This window comes from Salvelinus alpinus, chromosome 11, assembly GCF_045679555.1.
Source record: "Salvelinus alpinus chromosome 11, SLU_Salpinus.1, whole genome shotgun sequence".
Taxonomy (NCBI): domain Eukaryota; kingdom Metazoa; phylum Chordata; class Actinopteri; order Salmoniformes; family Salmonidae; genus Salvelinus; species Salvelinus alpinus.
In genome coordinates, this window is record NC_092096.1 from 46537056 (window position 1) to 46557864 (window position 20809).

Sequence of the window (20809 nt, forward strand, 5' to 3'; positions counted from 1 at the left end):
CAAAGTGTTGATTTAGGATCAAGTCCCCCGTCTTATTCATTATGATAAAAGGAAAAACAGATAATAGCTCTTACTCTGCTTTGTGAGTAAGGCTCTGCTTTAGCTCCATTTGGTGACTACCCTTCATTGGCCATACAAAAAAAGATTGCAGTTTGAAACTGCAGTAAAAGTGCAGTAACTGCAGTCGATTTGGGTATTTTGGACGCATTAATTGCAGAATTACTACTGCACTCTAACTGCAGTTACACTGCAAAATCACTGCAGTAAAAATAGTTATTTTGGACGCAGTATTTGCAGTAGTACTGCACTCTGACTGCAATCTTTTTTCGTAAGGGTGACCTTCATATCAATATATGAAGGATCACGTGCAGACCACTAAGTAACATCATTGAACGTTATTTCAAACAAATCCATCCATCTATGTCAGCCCTATCTGTGTAGTTGAAATGGTGCCATTACTGTAACCACGGCAACTCCATCCAAGTCTAGTATTTCCGTGGTATATGGTATCATTTGACGGTTTACACTGTAGGTAGTCTACCAGTCAACCAGGCAAATGGTTTGTCCGTCTGATATTGTAGGCTATAGCCTCCCTATTCACGTGGTTAGACCGACCCTACATTGGGTTCCAGTCTCTTCTCTTTCATTAGCAAGGTACTTTCGGATTTCTCTGTGATATGGGAGGGATGATGCTGAGGTGAGCGCAGCTTGCAACCAGTTTGTCGGGGCTCCTCATCAATCGTCGGATAGGATAGTAACATCACATTTGCTCAATGAGAGCATAAGGACACGAGAGAGGATACTGAATTTCGACCTGGTGCGATAACGTGCCGTTCTATGTACCTCTATATAAGGTAAGACATTCATAATGACTCACACATTTGTCAATGTTAATAAGCGTTTACGCATACATTTTACACAGATGATGTTAACCGAACAGCCTAATAATTACGCAGCTTTGGAGCGCTATTGTTAACCGGCAGGGCGATTTTATTGAAGGACAGAGGCGCACGTTGCAACAGCTGTTTGCTGGTCCTAGTATAAATGAAGAGATAAAATGCTGCTATTTCATTGCACGATGCAGGCTATAGGCGTACGCAAGACAAGGCCAGTATGTTTGCATTCAGGCTATTTCATTTAAACGCCAATAGCCTAACGTTACTGACTGACTTAAACTTACATTTCCAGCAATGTTTGTTATTTTTCTGTAAAAATAAAGATTCCGACGCAAGTAGAGTCTGTTAGTTAACCACGTTTGCGTCACGAAAAAAATCGACGCAACAAAAAATGTAACATTCTGACAATAATTGATCTAGAAAATGATCGTCTCAACACGCATATTATCCATGATGCTCTGCAGCACAAATATGGAGGTGCTAATGGTACAACCCTAATACAAAACAAACAAGTCCAAGCATCTAGGTGCCAGCCTCTTTCTCATATGGTAATGCGGTCAACCTGACTCTTAACAACCTCCTTGGACTGTGGCGTTGACACAGGTGTAGGCATGTGAGTAGCCTGTGTCGCAGTCTTGTTGTGTACTTTTGTGGGTGTGGCTGAGTAAGTGTCCTGAGAATGTGACTGTGAGCTCCTAGCTGAGGACTGCTGAGTCAGGGTGTCACTTAATAACAGTTCTGGACCACTCATGACTGGTGGATCTGTCGATGTTGCTTTACTCAACAGTAACTGATATGTGTGCCTTTGACAGATGATGTCCTCTGCAGTCTGGACAGTGTAGGACACAGGACCAGTCTGAGCAATGACCAAAGCAGGAACCCACTTTGGTTCTTTGAGGCAGTTCCTAGCTAAGACAGTTTCTCCAGCTCTGTCCTTTGCTCTCAGTTCACAACGTTTGACTTGACTCTACAGTCTCTACAGAGGTTTGAGTAGGTCGAAGCTTGTGCGTAGCTCTCGCTTCATGAGTCGCGATACAGGTGAAGCCTTGGTGGTTGCGTGAGGTGTGTTCCTGTAGGATAGCAGGAAGCTGTTCAAGCATTGGTGCAGTCTCCTTTGACCATGAGACGCTTTCAAGGCATGTTTCATCGTCTGTACGAACCTTTGTGCCAGCCCTTTGGTAGATGAATGATACGGCGCGGACCTGTTGTGTTGTATGCCATTCACATGTAGGAACATGGCGATTTCTTGGGACACTAGCTGCATTCTGTTGTTGCTAATGAGTGTTGAACCGAACCGACTAAACACTTCCCCAAGCTTCTTGATGTTTTTGTCAGCAGTAGTAGACCTCATGATGGCAACCTTTTGCCATGAGGTTGCACGACCATGAGAAACATTCTGTCTTCTAATGGACCTGTGAAGTTGGTGTATGCGTTGCCACGCCTCCCCTGACCAACCCCACGGATAAAAAGGTGCAAGTTGAGGTATGTTGTGACCCTTCTGACATGAGGAACATGTTTTTGCTTTCTCCTCAATGCTTCCATCCAGTCCAGGCCACCAGCAGTGGCAGACTTACCATTAGGCAGGAGGGGCAATTGCTTTAGGCCTCACATGATCAAGAGGCCTCGTGAGCTGGGCATAGTTAAAAAAAAAAAAATACTGGGGAGCTTTTTTTTATGAGGCCCTCCCTGCTCCACTCGAGGGGGGTTTGCCTGGCCACTGTGCCCAGGTTAATGAGACCGCATTGTTGACAAAAAAGCCCCCCCAAAAAGTTTATGAATGCATACAGCCAAATTCATAATAGATCAATCATTTATTTCCATGCATATACATATATTTCATATCAATATTAATATAATCCAAGTTTTTCTCATAATAGTCAGGCTTGGGTTGGTTACTTTCTGATTGTAATCCGTTAGAGTTACTAGTTACCTGTCCAAAATTGTAATTACCAACATAACTTTTAAATTACCCAAACTCAGTAAAGTAATATGATTACTTTCCACTTAAGAGGTGCAGGTTAGTAGCTGGCACAGCCACAAAGTCATAAAATCTGCTCTTAAACCTAACCTTAACCCGAACCTTAACCATACTGCTAACCCTAAACAGATGGCCCATCTAACCGAAATCGCTCAGATCCAATTCCAATTAATTTAATACCCCTAGATTTTTAAGAATAGGACTTGGAAATATAGATTAGCCAACATTTATCTGAGCAGAACCCCAAAACTATGGACTAATTAGCCGACTCTGTTGTTTATGATTTTGATGTCTCGGAGGACTGATTAGGTTCATTGCTTCGAGTGGGGAAAAAAATACTGCTCTTGGAATGGCATGCTTTGAGCACTACCGAAAAGTGCTAATTGCATGTGAAAAATGTATTCCAAATGCTGCATTTGCTATAGGCCTGTTGTTTACATTTTCGTTGGTGACACTTTGATATCTCAATAATTTGCAGCTGTTTAAGTCTAACAAAGTGTGAGTTGGAGTTTGAACATCTGTCCGTTAGGTCTATGGATTTTTTTTTAATAAGCACAAATTAGATTAAGCAATAAAATCATACAGTATGGAGCGCAATACTATGGGGGAGTTTAGAAGGGAGGAACTCAGACTTTTATTCCATAGGCTGGGATACGCACTATGCGGCTGTTGCTAGAGTTCATTTGTCACTGGCTGTCCACTGGGGGGCGTATTCATTATTCTGATTCTGTTGCAAAACATTTCTTAAACAGAATGAAACGGGAAGGGACCTACCTGAATTTGTCTAATATAAACTCTCCTTTTGCTCTGTTAGCTTCCGTTTGGTTCGTAAACAGTAAAGGTTTTTCCGTCATGAATACACCCCTGGTAGCAAAAACAATGATTGACAAGCAGTTTAAACTTCTTCAATTCAACCATTATTGGGTAAAAAAATTAACAGCTATCCACAACATTCACAATCTATAAGGTGCAAATAGCTAAATCAGAGAGCAGGAGTGTGATTCACGTCAATGCGCTATGTAGCCTAGTTATCAATAATAAGTGATACCCGTATCGCCTGTAGGCTACACCACTGCTGTCGTCCTTACCTCCAAGCATTTATTCAAGTTGTATAATCTTTGGATGCTAACAGCAGTTGCACAATTGGAAGACCTTCAGAAAGTATTCACACCCCTTGACTTTTTCCACATTTTGTTCTGTTACAGCCTGAATAAAAATGTATTAAATGGAGTTGTTTTGTCACGGGCCTACACACAATACCCCATAATGTCAAAATGGAATTAAGTTTTTTGAAATCTTTACAAATTAATTAAAAATGAAAAGCTGTAATGCCTTGAGTCAATAAGTATTCAACCACTTTGTTATGGCAAGCCTAAATAAGTTCAGGAGTACAAATTTGCCTAACAAGTCACATAATATGTTTCATGGACTCACGCTGTGTGCAATAATAGTGTTTAACATGATTTTAGAATGACTACCTCATCTCTGTACCCCACACATACAATTATCTGTAAGGTCCCTCAGTCAAGCAGTGAATTTCAAACACAGATTCAACCACAAAGACCAGGAAGGTTTTCCAATGCCTAGCAAAGAAAGGCACCTATTGGTACTGTAGATGGGTAAAAAATAAAATAAAAGCTTAGTGGTGGCTGCATCATGTTATGGGTATGCTTATAATCGTTAAGGACTGGGCAGTTTTTCCAGGAGAAAAAAGTATTGAATGGTGCTAAGCACAGGCAAAATCCTAGAGAAAAACCTGGTTTAGCCTGCTTTCCACCAGACACTGGGAGATTCACCTTTCAGCAGGACAATAACCTAAAACACACTGGAGTCGCTTACCGTGAAGTCCGTGAATGTTCCTGAGGGTCCGAGTTACAGTTTTGTTTTAAATCTACTTGAAAATCTATGGCAAAACCTGGAAATGGTTGTCTAGCAATGATCAACAACCAATTTGACAGAGCTTGAAGAATTTTGAAAAGAATAATAGGCAAATGTTGCACAATTCAGCTGTGGAAAGCTCTTAGAGACTTACCCAGAAAGACTCACAGCTGTAATCGCTGCGAAAGGTGCTTCTACAAAGTATTGACTCAGGAGTGTGAAAACTTTTGTAAATGAGATATTTCTGTAATTAATGTTCAAGAAATGTGTTGAAATTTCTAATAACATGTTTTCAATTTGTCATTGTAGGGTATTATGTATAGATGGTTGAGAAAAAACATATTTTTAATCCATTTTGAATTCAGGCAGTAACACAACGAAATGTGGAGAGGGTATGAATACTTTCTGAAGGCACTGTAGCTTGGACTGTAGCCTACAAAAGCCCATTCCTGCTCTTTTCTTCCGATCCATCAAACGCATTTGGTGTGTCATCATAGTGGTCTCTGAAGTAGATAAAGGGCCTCATTGCTAAAATCCCTACGTAGCCCTTTAAACTTGCGCCTTTTTTTCAATGCCAATTTGAATATCATTGAGAAAACTGAAAGGTCTCCAAAAACATAGTTTCTGCATTTTTAAGTAATCATTTAGTTTTTAAAAAGTTTCTGTAATCTGATTACACTATTTTTGCTGGTGATGTAAAACGGGTTACAGTTTTTTTTGTAATCTGTTCCATGTAACGGATTCCATGTAATCCTCAATGAGGCCCTTTACATGTAATCTGTTACTCCCCAACCCTGATAATAGTAGAAACAAATGTCATTAATCACCCATGGACTGGGTCATAATAATGAACTATTCCAGATGCAGCAATGAGGTTCTTTTCAAATGTAATTTGTCTGTTAAAATTCAGTAAATTAATGCATTTCTTTAGTAAAAAGGCAGGTGCTGCTGATAATACTGCCATCGTCATCAAGACAGAATCAGAGGACATGTACAGTATGTGTAGCCCATGTATTTGATGCTGTCTGGCCAAAAAGACTGGCCTCTGCCTGGGCCGCAAAGCTACTTCTGGCCACCAGAAGTAGCTTTGTGTGAAGTAGCTTTGTGTGATTTCCATCATGCAAACCATTCCACAATGACTTGAGTGTAGCTGTTGCAAAGGGGGTTTCCTCAGCGAAGACGGAATGATAACTCTCCTCCCCCACAGCAGACAACCGGACTGTACTGACAGCTCAGTTCTCCTGGAAAGGTAAAGTTTCAGTTCCGTGGCATCCCCTGCAGCTCTGCCTTTGATGATGAGTCGCTTCTGGTGTTTCTGCGCACTTGTGTTGAAGTGACTGGTGCATTTTCCACTTCTCTGATGTAGAAAATGTCTACTTGGCGTGACTGTTGTAATATAGTTCAGACTTGCAGTACTTGATATCGTAGGTGTGTGCTGACAACAACAAATCCCATCTTTGCATTCTGCTTACAGTAAGTGATGTAATCCCTGTATGCGGTCCAAAGATGCTCGTCAGCAGACGATGATCTATAAGAAGGGTGAACTTCCTCCTGTACAGACACTGGTGAAACTTACGCACTCCAAAAACGATGCCTAGGGTTTCCCGTTCTATCTGTGCATAGTTATTTGTTCAATATCCTCGATGCGAAAGCGATCGGCTTCTCTTCATCTGAAGGCATGATATGGTAATGACTAGGAATGGGTATCGTTAGGATTTTAACGGTATTACTACTCTTACCGATACTGCTTATCTATCCGGTACTTTAACGGTATTCTTATCGTTTCTTTTTGCAATTTTTTACGAAAAAAAACGAACCAAATTAAGAACAGAATTAACATTGCTTTATTTTCTGAAATGTAAAATAAATAAAATAACAATTATTTACAGTTAAAGAAACAGCAATGTTTTGAACAAATCACTATTATAGACTCTAATGTTGTGATGATGGAAATGTAAAACAAATGAAATAAACAATATTTTCCTGCAAAAGAAAGTACAGTGGTATACATGTAGAGCAAAACGGGTGGGGTATGCAGGTAGTCTGCAAAAGAACTAACAGTCCTTAGCAGTTCTTCTGGAGAAAAATCAACATATTTGCCTTCTCTGGCAGAAGTTGGGACCTCTCCTGGCTTATTATGTTCCCCTGCAGTCGAAAATACCCTCTCGCTAGGGGTGGAGGAGGCTTGAGCACAGAGGTAGCTTGTTGCAATGTTTGTGAGGAGGGACAGAGTAGCTCTCTTCTCCCACCGTCACAGGATCTTCAGCCATGGGGATGGGAGGCAGGCCTTTGTAGAGCTCGACCTCTAGGTCAACACGCTCGCTGAGGGGCGAGGTGTCCTGTTGGATCGTCAACCTCAACTCCCTGTACTCCTCTGAGAACAGCTCCTCCAAGGCACTCCTTGTTTTGTACAACAGAGGGACTGTCTCCTCCATTTCCTTTCCTTCAGACTCCTCCTGTTGCTGGTGCTCTGTGCCTGTCTGCTCCTGCTCCTCTGACAGCCCTGGTGTTGCTCCTGTCACATTGGCCTCAACAGTTGCCTTCCTCAGCCTATCCCAGGTGGCGTCACTCACCGGCCTCCCTTTAATTCTGGGGTCCATTGCTGTGGTCTTATGCAGGATGGCTTGAATGTCCTCATCCTGATGGCACTCGGAGAGATTCTCCCACACCTTCACTTTGATGGTTGTCACAAACGTTGTATCTTCATGCTTCACAGTGAAGTGCTCATCCAGTTTTTGGAGGATGGGTATGATCTGTCCAAAGGTGGCATTCTTTTCACATGGCACACACAGTGTGGATGTATAGAGAATTGTCAAACTCCTCAGCCTTATGGAAGGTTGTCCTTGGTCATTGCTTTTCGCAATCGTGGGTCCAAGGCTGCTGCTTGAATCACTGGATACTGATCCATGAATTTCTCTATCATTAGATAGAGCGAGTTCCATCTGAAGGATAAGTAAGTGTTGCGGAAGGCCTGAAACGACAACAAAAAACAACATGCATTTAATTACCGCACACTTGAATATTGAATTAAATTGTTAAATGTGGGAATTTCAAAATAATACTTGAATAGATTGAACTGGCTTCTTACCAAGGAGCTGCTGCTTTTCCTTCAAGACTGTCGAGGATCTCTTGAACCCCACGACCACTGCTCTGATTCGGGCTGCCCATTTATCAATGGAAGTAATATTGTCGATTTTCTTCGCTGCCAGATTCAATGTGTGTGCAAAGCATCCTATTTTGATGGCAACATCCATATTGCAAGCATTATCAACAGTCACAGCTACAATCTTGCTCTGCCACTACTTCGCCAGTTTGCGATTTGTACACTGCCCTGGTATGGAGGACCTTCTGTTTTACACTGCCCTGGCTTGTGTAGTGCACTGTAACAGTGAGATAGTGGTCCTGACAGAGGCTGGTCCACCCGTCTGATGTGATGGCCAGCTTTGGCACATCCTTCAGCTCAGTGATCACATTGGCCTTTTCTATACCATACCAGGTAGGAATTATTGTGTCACTGAGGTAACTCCTGGACGGAGGGGTATATTTGGTGTTGAGTGCCTTGCTCATCTCCCTACAGTAAAAAAAGATAATTCAACACATGAAAACTATCATTATTCAATTATTGTATTGTTGTGTATTGTATTGTGGAGTGATGGGACTAACATATAACCCTTTTATACTACTATATCCTAAAAATGAATACAACAATATACTGACAGACTGTTACCTAAAGCCCTTGGACTCCACTGTTGCAAAGGGGTGTAGGCCTTTCACTATGAACTTGGTTAAGGCTTGGTGGCACTCATTCACCCTCTCCTCAGTCATCCTCCCACTAGCTGCCAGTATGAAGGGGCTTTGGGCTTGTCTTTGGCTTGGACCAGCGGTATTAGAGGGAGGAGTGGGTTGCTTCATTGTGGCTGCAACATTAACAAAAAATTGGCAAAATCTTTAAATGTGTGTTTGAATTTATGAACGCACCCATAGCTAAACAATTAGCTGGCTAATGATTACTTTTGATCATGAACCCATGTTCGCATAATTTAGTTAACTCTGTGTGTGGGCTCTAGGCTGCTAGCATACATACCTAATGTAGATTGGGCAATGAGAGATAAACTACGAGCTAGGCAGTCAAAAATTGTGCATTTCTTTGCCTGTACATGATGCACTTTCGATAGATGTTTGGACAGATTGCTCGTGTTTCCGCACTTACAAGCAAAAGGCTTGTTGCACTTGTGGCAACGAGCATTGTCAGCATCGACTCTGGTGAAGTGTTACCACACTTTTGAACGTTTAGTTCTCTCTGCCATCGTCACTAATTAAGAGCAGGCTCTTTCGTGTGTGTGTGTGTGTGTGTGTGTGTGTGTGTGTGTGTGTGTGTGTGTGTGTGTGTGTGTGTGTGTGTGTGTGTGTGTGTGTGTGTGTGTGTGTGTGTGTGTGTGTGTGTGTGTGTGTGTGTGTGTGTGTGTGTGTGTGTGTGTGTGTGTGCTGTAGCGTGTGAGAGACACAGGCTCCACGCGAGAGAGATCTGGATTGGGAATAGCGAAAATGCATCATAGACAAATGTTTTCATCCTATTGCAAATTAGAAACAGTTGATGAGGTAAAATGTGCAAGATAATGTTTATGTAGTAATAATAAATAGGAAATGTATTTTCTTAATTTCTCCAGTACTGAAAACATAACCGATAACGTCGGAGCTTATCGATACTACGGTCTTTCATAATTTATCCCCGGGGCCTGTTTAATACCGGGTTTCGGTACCCATCCCTAGTAATGACTGCTCCCACACCATATGGACTAGGATCACAAGCTAGTTGTATTGACAATGACCGGTCAAAGTGTTTTAAGTGCCTCATTTCAGGAATGTTTGCTTGGTTTTCACGAATGCTTCCTAGCATTGTTCTGTCCATTTCCATGTTTTGTCCTAACAAAGCAACTGATGCATACTACATATAAAAGTGTACATAGTAATTCAGTAACCCCAGGAAAGAACACTGACTTTCTGAGGAGCTGGGACGTCCAAGATGGCCTTGACCTTAGACAGAGCCGTGTGAAGGCCCGTAGCATCGACGACTTGTCTGAGGTATTCAACTAGGGATGTGACAAAAGGACAAATTTTCTTAACGTTTAAACAGCAATTTTTTAATATCGGTTTTCCGTTAAAAAGATAATACAAATTCATACAATTCTACGTGAATTCACAATACAGCTGTGATGCTGCCAGCAATGATTTGGGTTTCACACACGGTTTGGGTCCCTTTCAGATGGTTAATTAAGCATTGCACATGTACTACCATTATTGTACCTCAATTCCACCTCTCAAAGTTTTCACTTCCTTATCATTTAACTTGTCACCCTATTGCCACATTTCTCCAACTGTTATGCCGAAAATAATTTATTCCTCGATTTCTTGCATATCGATTCCCGGTGTCGACTCACATTTCTGAGTGTCAAGATTCAATTCTGCTTGTTATCGACTCTTAAGATTAACTTAGGGCTGAGATCGCTAACGGGATCGATATGACAACAGCCAGGGAAGGTGCAGGGCGCCAAATTCAAACAACAGAAATCTCGTAATTAAAATTCCTCAAACATACAAGGATTTCACACCATTTTAAAAATACACTTCTTGTTAATACCACCACAGTGTCCGATTTCAAATAGGCTTTTTGGCGAAAGCACCACAAACGATTATGAGAGGTCAGAGCCAAGTCACAGAAAAACACAGCCATTTTTCCAGCCAAAGAGAGGAGTCACAAAAATCAGAAATAGAGATAGAATTAATCACTAACCTTTGATGATCTTCATCAGATGACACTCATAGGACTTCATGTTACACAATACATGTATGTTTTGTTCGATAAAGTTCATATAAAAAAATCTCAGTTTACATTGGCGCGTTATGTTCAGTAGTTCCAAAAACATCCTGTGATTTTGCAGAGAGCCACATCAATTTACAGAAATACTCATAATAAACATTGATAAAAGATACAAGTGTTGTACATGGAACTTTAGATACACTTCTCCTTAATGCAACCGCTGTGTCAGATTTCAAAAAAGCTTTACGGAAAAAGCCAACCATGCAATAATCTCAGTACGGCGCTCAGAGCCCAAACAAGCCAAAAAGATATCCGCCATATTGTGCAGTCAACAGAAGTCAGAAATAACATTATAAATATTCACTTACCTTTGATGATCTTCATCAGAATGCACTCCCAGGAATCCCAGTTCCACAATAAATGTTTGTTTTGTTCGATAATGTCCATCATTGATGTCCAAATTGCTCCTTTTGTTAGCGCGTTTGGTAAACAAATCCAAATTCACGAAGCGCGTCCACTAGGAGCAGACGAAAAGTCAAAAAGTTCCGATACAGTCCGTAGAAACATGTCAAACGAAGTATAGAATCAATCTTTAGGATGTTTTTAACATAAATCTTCAATAATGTTCCAACCGGAGAATTCCTTTGTCTTCAGAAATGCAATGGAACTCAAGCTAACTTTCACATGAACACGCATGTGTCCTCGTGGCACACTGGGAGAGACCTTACTCAATCCCCTCTCATTCGGCCCCCCTTCACATTAGAAGCATAAAACAATGTTCTAAAGACTGTTGACATCTAGTGGAAGCCTTAGGAAGTGCAACATGACCAATATCCCACTGTATCTTCAATAGGGAATGAGTTGAAAAACGACCAACCTCAGATTTCCCACTTCCTGGTTAGATTTTTTCTCAGGTTTTTGCCTGCCATATGAGTTCTGTTATACTCACAGACATCATTCAAACAGTTTTAGAAACTTCAGAGTGTTTTCTATCCAAATATACTAATAATATGCATATATTAGCAACTGGGACTGAGTAGCAGGCAGTTTACTCTGGGCACCTCTGGGCACCTTATTCATCCAAGCTACTCAATACTGCCCCCAGCAATAAGAAGTTAAGTGTTTTTGGAATGGAGGAGACTGATTAGTTTCCGTACTTCCAAGAACACAAACACTTGCATCTTTCATAGCGAGCTAGCGAGGGACAGAGAGAGAGGGGAGGGGCACAGTATAGGCAGGTTGGCCACCAGGCAGACAGTCAGAACCGTGCACTCGGCCTATCTATCGCAATGGAATACTGTATCTTACAATTTCTTGGCTTGCAATGTCTCACAACTTCAGTAAAGCAGGGCCTATCATCAATGAATAGGCTAGGATATTCTACACGCAACACACCGAATAATGAACACACACTCGCAAAGAGAGAGAGCAGGGTTGCAATCATTAGTCCAAACAGTTTGCAACTAAAACAAGAGTTTCTATTAGACAAATTCAGGTAGATCCCTCCCAGTTTTGTTATGTTTGCTTCTGTTCCTAAACTTTTTGCAATGGAATTGGTGTAATGAATATGCCACAGGCGAGCCAGCGCGAGGGAGAGAGAGGATGTTGTAGGCAGAAAAAACCATGGTGCGCATATGTTTTGGTAATCTGAACCTTGCAATGTCTCGTCTTGCATGCCTCGCAAATTCACCAAAGTAGCCTAAAGTTCGCCTGTTCCTAAAGTTCACCTCTCTGGTATTATTTAAATTATACAACTTTCCCAGGTCTCAAAAGCCCATAGTATATATAGTTAGGCTATAACACAGAAAATAATATGTTTTGTGATAACTGCACTGTGATTTTAATTTTGTTGGGTGAAGTTATAGATTTTTCTTAACGTTAAGGATCCCAATCTCGTTTAAACGTTTAAATGTTCACACCCCTATATTCAACTGATGATTGGAAGAATGCACATTTGACCTTAAGAACTCGCAGGCCGTAGTCCTTCAATCTCTGTAAGGTTGCATCCAAGTTCTGATGATGGTCCTCTTCATCTTTACCAGTGATGAGGATGTCATCCAGGTAGCATTGCACTCCTGGCAATCCACTCAAGATCTGACTCATCGCCCTCTGGAACAGCGCGGGTGCACTACCAAACGGTTGACGACAGTACCTGAAGATCCACTTGTGTGTCACGACGGTCAGCAGCTCTTTTTACTTTTCATACACATACATCTGCGAGCAGGATTTCCAGAAGTCGATTTTGCTCAACTTTTGACCCTCAGCTAAGCCTGCAAAAAGGTTGTCGATGTGTGGTAGCAGATACTGCTCAGCGGACAACACAGGGTTAACTGTGTGTGTTTCTGAATATGTATACTACCGTGCGCCACACTCTCATGCTCCAAGTGCATTCTTCGAGGACGTTCTCTTGAGTACGTTCTTGTGAGGACGAGAGTGTGGAGAACGCATAAATTATTTAATTTGACAAGCACTCCCCTACTGTATTACCTCACGCTGCATCTCCCCATTCACTGACCCTTCTTCCAGCCAGGACAATGCCTCAATAGAGACGAAACAAGAAAGCAAACATTATACTTTATTATCAGCTAGATAATCTAAGCCAAAAAAAGATACGTCCTCTCACTGTCTACTGCGTTTATTTTCAGCAAACTTAACATGTGTAAATATTTGTATGAACATAACACGATTCAACAACTGAGACATAAACTGAACAAGTTCCACAGACAGACATGGGACTAACAGAAATATAATAATGTGTCCCTGAACAAAGGGGGGGGGGGGTCAAAATCAAAAGAAACAGTCAGTATCTGGCAGCTGCATTAAGTACTGCAGTGCATCTCCTCCTCATGGACTGCACCAGATTTGCCAGTTCTTGCTGTGAGATGTTACCCCACTCTTCTACCAGGGCACCTGCAAGTTCCCGGATATTTTGGGGGGGAATGGTCCTAGCCCTCACCCTCCGATCCAACAGGTCCCAGACGTGCTCAATGGGATTGAAATCCAGGCTCTTCGCTGGCCATGGCAGAACACTGACCTTCCTGTCTTGCAGGAAATCATGCACAGAACGAGCAGTATGGCTGGTGGCATTGTCATGCTGGAGGTTCATGTCAGGATGAGCCTGCAGGAAGGGTACCACATGAGGGAGGAGGATGTCTTCCCTGTAATGCACAGCGTTGAGATTGTCTGCAATGACAACAAGCTCAGTCCGATGATGCTGTGACACATCTTCCCAGACCATGACACTCCACCTCCAAATCGATCCTGCTCCAGAGTACAGGCCTTACTGTAACGCTCATTCCTTTGACGATAAACGCGAATCCGACCATCACCCCTGGTAAGACAAAATCGCCAGTCCAGTCTGGTCCAGCGACGGTGGGTTTGTGCCCATAGGCGATGTTGTTGCCGGTGATGTCTGGTGAGGACCTGCCTCACAACAGGCCTACAAGCCCTCAGTCCAGCCTCTCTCAGCCTATTGCGGACAGTCTGAGCACTGATGGAGGGATTGTGCGTTCCTGGTGTAACTCGGGCAGTTGTTGTTGCCATCCTGTACCAGTCCCGCAGGTGTGATGTTCGGATGTACCGATCCTGTGCAGGTGTTGTTACACGTGGTCTGCCACTGCGAGGACGATCGGCTATCCGTCCTGTCTCCCTGTAGCACTGTCTTAGGCGTTTCACAGTACGGACATTGCAATTTATTGCCCTGGCCACATCTGCAGTCCTCATGCCTCATTGCAGCATGCCTAAGGCACGTTCATGCAGATGAGCAGGGACCCTGGGCATCTTTCTTTTGGTGTTTTTCAGAGTCAGTAGAAAGGCCTCTTTAGTGTCCTAAGTTTTCATAACTGTGACCTTAATTGCCTACCGCCTGTAAGCTGTTAGTGTCTTAACGACTGTTCCACAGGTGCATATTCATTCATTGTTTATGTTTCATTGAACAAGCATGGGAAACAGTGTTTAACCCCTTTACAATGAAGATCTGTGAAGTTATTTGGATTTTTACAACAGGGTCCTGAAAAAGGGACGTTTCTTTTTTTGCTGAGTTCATATGTGAATCGTAAACTAGCTAGTTAACAGGCAAAAATTATCTAAAGCTGATGTTATGCAAGGTAGATGTCAATTCTTTGTGGGTGGCTAGCTAAGAATTCTTCATGTCTAGCCAGTTAGCCCGATTCACTGAACCGTTCTTCTTCTAGCCAGCAAAATGGCAATAGAGACATAAGATACACACAAAGCAAACGGTTTACTTCATAACTATGAGCTAGCTATATGTGAATCATAATCATGTAGCTAGCCAGATAGTATAACAAGCTAAAACTTACCTAAAACCAATATTATCCAAGGTAGATAGATGTCAATTCTTTGTGGGTAGCTAGCTAACAATTCTTTGTGACTATCTGGCTAGCTAACAGTAGTAGCTAGCCAGTTAGCTCTATTGACTTTACGACATACGTACTCACACTACAGTGGGTATTGTAGGCAGGTAACCATGCCAAAATTAACACAGCATGTACAGTTGAAGTCGGAAGTTTACATACACCTCAGCCAAATAAATTTAAACTCAGTTTTTCACAATTCCTGACATTTAATCCTAGTAACAATTCCCTGTCTTAGGTCAGTTAGGATCACCACTTTATTTTAAGAATGTGAAATGTCGGAATAATAGTAAGGGGAATGATTTATTTCAGTTTTTATTTCTTTCATCACATTCCCATTGGGTCAGAAGTTTACCTAAACTCAATTAGTATTTGGTAGCATTGCCTTTAAATTGTTTAACATGGGTCAAACAATTTGGGTAGCCTTCCACAAGCTTCCCACAATAAGTTGGGTGAATTTTGGCCCATTCCTCCAGACAGAGCTGGTGTAACTGAGTCAGGTTTGTAGGCCTCCTTGCTCACAGACACTTTTTCAGTTCTCCCCACAAATGTTCTATAGGATTGAGGTCAGGGCTTTGTGATGGCCACTCCAATACCTTGACTTTGTTGTCCTTAAGCCATTTTGCCACAACTTTGGAAGTATGCTTGGGGTCATTGTCCATTTGGAAGACCCATTTGCGACCAAGCTTTAACTTCCTGACTGATATCTTGAGATGTTGCTTCAATATATCCACATAATTTTCTTTCCTCATGACGCCATCTATTTTGTGATGTGCACCAGTCCCTCCTACAGCAAAGCTGCCACCCCTGTGCTTCACGGTTGGGATGGTGTTCTTCGGCTTGCAAGCCTCCCCCTTTTTCCTCCAAACATAATGATGGTCATTATGGCCAAACAGTTGTTTTTTTGTTTCATCAGACCAGAGGACATTTCTCCAAAATGTACCATCTTTGTCCCCATGTGCTGTTGCAAACCGTAGTCTGCTTTTTTATGGCGGTTTTGGAGCAGTGGCTTCTTTCTTGCTGAGCGGCCTTTCAGATTATGTCTCTATAGGACTAGTTTTAGGTCCTTTGCTGTTGTTCTGGGAATGATTTGCACTTCTCTAGGAGACAGAACACGTCTCCTTCCTGAGTGGTATGACGGCTGCGTGGTCCCATGGTGTTCATACTTGCGTACTATTGTTTGTACAGATGAACGTGGTACCTTCAGGCGTTTGGAAATTGCTCCCAAGGATGAACCAGACTTGTGGAGGTCTACAATTTTTTTTCTGAGGTCTTGGCTGATTTCTTTTGATTTTCCCATGATGTCAAGCAAAGAGGCACTGAGTTTGAAGGTAGTGCCTTGAAATACATCCACAGGTACACCTCCAATTGACTCAAATGATGTCAATTCACCTATCAGAAGCTTCTAAAGGCATGACATAATTTTCTGGTATTTTCAAAGCTGTTTAAAGGTATGGTCAACTTAGTGTATGTAAACTTCTGACCCACTGGAATTGTGATACAGTGAATTATAAGTGAAATAATCTGTCTGTAAACAATTGTTTGAAAAATGACTTGTGTCATGCACAAAGTAGATGTCCTAACCAACTTGCCAAAACTATAGTATATATACAAGAAATTTGTGGAGGGGTTGGAAAAATAGTTTTAATGACTCCAACCTAAGTGTATGTAACCTTCCTACTTCAACTGTATTTATTAACATATCAAGGTAAAATATTGTAGTCAGGCAACATATGAGATGTGAATAGGCAACATTTCAGTGTATTTGCTCTCGCTTCAGCTCAAATAATGGCACCATTTGCGTAATTTGTATGTGATTGCGTCATATTTCTTTGCAAACTTTCCGTTGAAGCTTGCATCGATGCCTGCTTCAAAATATGTACAAACGGAGTACGCATTTGGGAAGTGCCCTCCATGCTCCGAGCTATTTTTATTTCTGCAGGCTCGTTCAATGTGGTCCTTTTTACCACAGGCTCCGCATTCCATGTCGTTACACCAACATGTAGACATCTGATGTCCCAATTTCAACCTACTCGAACTGTATCTGCGAGCTGTTGGCTAGAGCGCACGTGCCAAGACCATAGTAGGCACACTTGCTATTTAATGCAACTGTTGTTGTGACAAAACTATCGGTAGAGTTGAAAATGCAATGGAAACGTATTGAACTTTAGATTTTTATTTGGTACATGAAAACTTAGTGCACACAAAATGTATTTTTCCGCTTATGTCACAATGCAGTGATTTTTATCCACAACAAGTCTGTTTGGAGGAAACACACCACTGGTGGGAAAATGCGCAGATTTTCTTTATGCGTTTTAATTTTTTTATATTCATGTAACGGCTTTCTTCCTGGGATGAAGGAGAGGACCAAAATGCAGCGCAGTTAGTGTTCAACATGTTTAATTAAACAATAAACGATGAACATTAACAAACATTACAAAAACAACAAACGTGAAAGCCGAGACAGTCCTATCTGGTGCAGAACATAAACACAGAGACAGGAAACAACCACCCACAATCCCCAACACAAAACAAGCCACCTATATATGATTCTCAATCAGGGACAACGATTGACAGCTGTCTCTGCTTGAGAACCATTTCAGGCTGAACATAGAAACAGACGAACTAGACACACAACATAGAATTCCCACCCAGCTCACGTCCTGACCAACACTAAACAAGCAAAACGCATAAGAACTCTGGTCAGGACGTTACAGTACCCCCCCCCCCCCCCCTGAGGTACGGACTCCGAACGCACCCCTAAAACTCAAGGGGAGGGTCTGGGTGGGCATCTGTCCGCGGTGGCGGCTCCGGCGGTGGACGAGGACACCACTCCACCACTGTCTTTGTCCCCCTCCTTAGCGTCCTTTGAGTGGCGACCCTCGCCCACGACCTTGGCCTAAGAATCCTCCCCAAGGCCCCCACATGATTTAGGAGGTAGCTCAGGACAGAGAGGTAGCTCAGGACAGAGAGGTAGCTCAGGACAGAGAGGTCGCTCAGGACGAATGGCAGCTCCGGACTGGGTGGCAGCTCCGGACTGGGTGGCAGCTCCGGACTGGGTGGCAGCTCCGGACTGGGTGGCAGCTCCGGACTGGGTGGCAGCTCCGGACTAGAGGGCAGCTCCGGACTGGAGGGCAGCTCCGGACTGGAGGGCAGCTCATGACTGGAGGGCAGCTCATGACTGGAGGGCAGCTCATGACTGGAGGGCAGCTCATGACTGGAGGGCAGCTCATGACTGGAGGGCAGCTCATGACTGGAGGGCAGCTCATGACTGGAGGGCAGCTCATGACTGGAGGGCAGCTCATGACTGGAGGGCAGCTCATGACTGGAGGGCAGCTCATGACTGGAGGGCAGCTCATGACTGGAGGGCAGCTCATGACTGTAGGGCAGCTCATGACTGTAGGGCAGCTCCTGGCTGGCGTCTCTGGCAGCTTCTGACTGGCTGGCGTCTCTGGCAGCTCCTGACTGGCTGGCGGCTCTGGCAGCTCCTGACTGGCTGGCGGCTCTGGCAGCTCCTGACTGGCTGGCGGCTCTGGCAGCTCCTGACTGGCTGGCGGCTCTGGCAGCTCCTGACTGGCTGGCGACTCTGGCAGCTCCTGACTGGCTGGCGGCTCTGGCAGCTCCTGACTGGCTGGCGGCTCTAATGGCTCGTGGCAGACGGATGGCTCAGATGGCGCTGGGCAGACGGATGGCTCAGACGGCGCTGGGCAGACGGATGGCTCAGACGGCGCTGGGCAGACGGATGGCTTAGACGGTGCTGGGCAGGCAGGCAGTGCAGGCAGCTCAGACGGCGCTGGGCAGACGAGCAGTGCAGGCGGCGTTGAGCAGACGAGCAGCGCAGGCAGTTCAGACGGCGCTGGGCAGGCAGGCAGCTCAGACGGCGCTGGACAGACGAGCAGTGCAGGCGGCGTTCAGCAGACGAGCAGTGCAGGCAGTTCAGACGGCGCTGGGCAGGCAGGCAGCTCAGACGGCGCTGGACAGACGAGCAGTGCAGGCGGCGTTGGGCAGACGGCCGACTCTGACCTGCTGAGGCGCACAGTAGGCCTGGTGCGTGGTGTAGGCACTGGTGGTACCGGGCTGAGAGCACGCACCTCAGGGGGAGTGCGGGGAGAAGGCACAGTGCGTACAGGGCTCTGGAGACGCACAGGAGGCTTGGTGCGTGGTGCCGGAACTGGAGGTACTGGGCCGGAGACACGCACCACAGGGAGAGTGCGTGGAGGAGGAACAGGGCTCTGGAGACGCACTGGAAGCCTGGTGCGTGGTGTAGGCACTGGTGGTACTGGGCTGGAGCGGGAAGGTAGCGCCGGATATACCGGACCGTGCAGGCGTACTGGCTCCCTTGAGCACTGAGCCTGCCCAACCTTACCTGGTTGCATGCTCCCCGTAGCCCTTCCAGTGCGGGGAGGTGGAATAACCCGCACTGGGCTGTGTTGGCGAACCGGGGACACCATGCGTAAGGCTGGTGCCATGTACACCGGCCCGAGGAGACGTACTGCCCGTACTCTCGCTCTCCACGGTAAGCCCGGGAAGTTGGCGCAGGTCTCCTACCTGACTTCGCCACACTCCCCTTTAGCCCCCCCCCCCCCCCAAGATTTTTTTGGGTGAGCCTCTCGGGCTTCCAGCCGCTCTGCCTTGCTAGCGCCTCATAATGCCGCCTCTCCGCTTTAGATGCCTCCAGCTCCGCTTTTGGGCGGCGACACTCCTCTGGCTCTGCCCAGGGTCCTTCTTCGTCCAGAATCTCCTCCCATGTCCATTCCTCCTTGAACCACTGCTGCTGTCGCTGCTGCCCGTTAACCCGCTGCTTGATCCGGGTTTGGTGGGTGGTTCTGTAACGGCTTTCTTCCTGGGATGAAGGAGAGGACCAAAATGCAGCGCAGTTAGTGTTCAACATGTTTAATTAAACAATAAACGATGAACATTAACAAACATTACAAAAACAACAAACGTGAAAGCCGAGACAGTCCTATCTGGTGCAGAACATAAACACAGAGACAGGAAACAACCACCCACAATCCCCAACACAAAACAAGCCACCTATATATGATTCTCAATCAGGGACAACGATTGACAGCTGTCTCTGATTGAGAACCATATCAGGCTGAACATAGAAACAGACGAACTAGACACACAACATAGAATTCCCACCCAGCTCACGTCCTGACCAACACTAAACAAGCAAAACGCATAAGAACTCTGGTCAGGACGTTACAATTCACTTGAATATCGGTCGCAAAATGGTTAGAAATCTATAGAATGTAATTTGCAATAACAAAATATTCTAACCGCTCTGTACGTACAGTATATGGAGCTCCACTGCTCAGTACTTTCATTAAACTGTTCAACAGTTCCAGACATTATTTTTAATTTCTCAATTGTATGCTGGACACATGAAATTTTTAACAACGCTTTTTTCTGATAAAAACGAGTTCATTGCATCCGCCGTACGACCATATTTCCCAGCTGCTTGCCGTTGTTTTGAAGTAGTCACAAAAAAACAGGCCTTATTTTAGGGCATTTTTCACACTGCCAGCTCCTATTAGTTCTATTGAACACCGTGGCACCAACTCGCCTTCCGAACATTCTATTCCCGGCTTATTGTTCTACGTCACAATGCCTGCTTCGCTATTGTTGGCAATGAGACCTGCTCACGTTGTTTATAGTTAAAATATTAACAACAACAAATAATGGAGTTCGTCCCATTGTTTCCTATAGGCCAAATATCTCGCAATGTGTATATTTAGATTATTCGGACGTCATTTTAATCATGACAATCTCCTCTTTCTAATTATGTAAGTCTGGGCAGCGAGCTCGGTTGTCATCAAATGCTAGCCCCAAAATACTTTTTGCCCTTGGAACGCTGAGATCC

The 20809-nt window shown here is 44.1% G+C and overlaps 1 protein-coding gene across 5 annotated transcripts in view; it reads left to right on the top strand.

Moving 5' to 3' along the window:
• Positions 1–442: 442 nt before the first annotated feature.
• LOC139534255 (sodium/potassium/calcium exchanger 2-like) overlaps positions 443–20809 on the top strand; it is a 179247-nt gene continuing 158880 nt past the window's right edge. For 2 of the 5 annotated variants that reach the window (XM_071333258.1, XM_071333259.1), the window contains exon 1: positions 444–854. The gene's annotated coding sequence lies outside the window, so the exon portion shown is untranslated. Of the gene's footprint in view, positions 855–12612; positions 12750–20809 lie in introns of all 5 variants that reach the window. The other 3 variants (XM_071333257.1, XM_071333260.1, XM_071333256.1) reach the window with 3 other exon arrangements.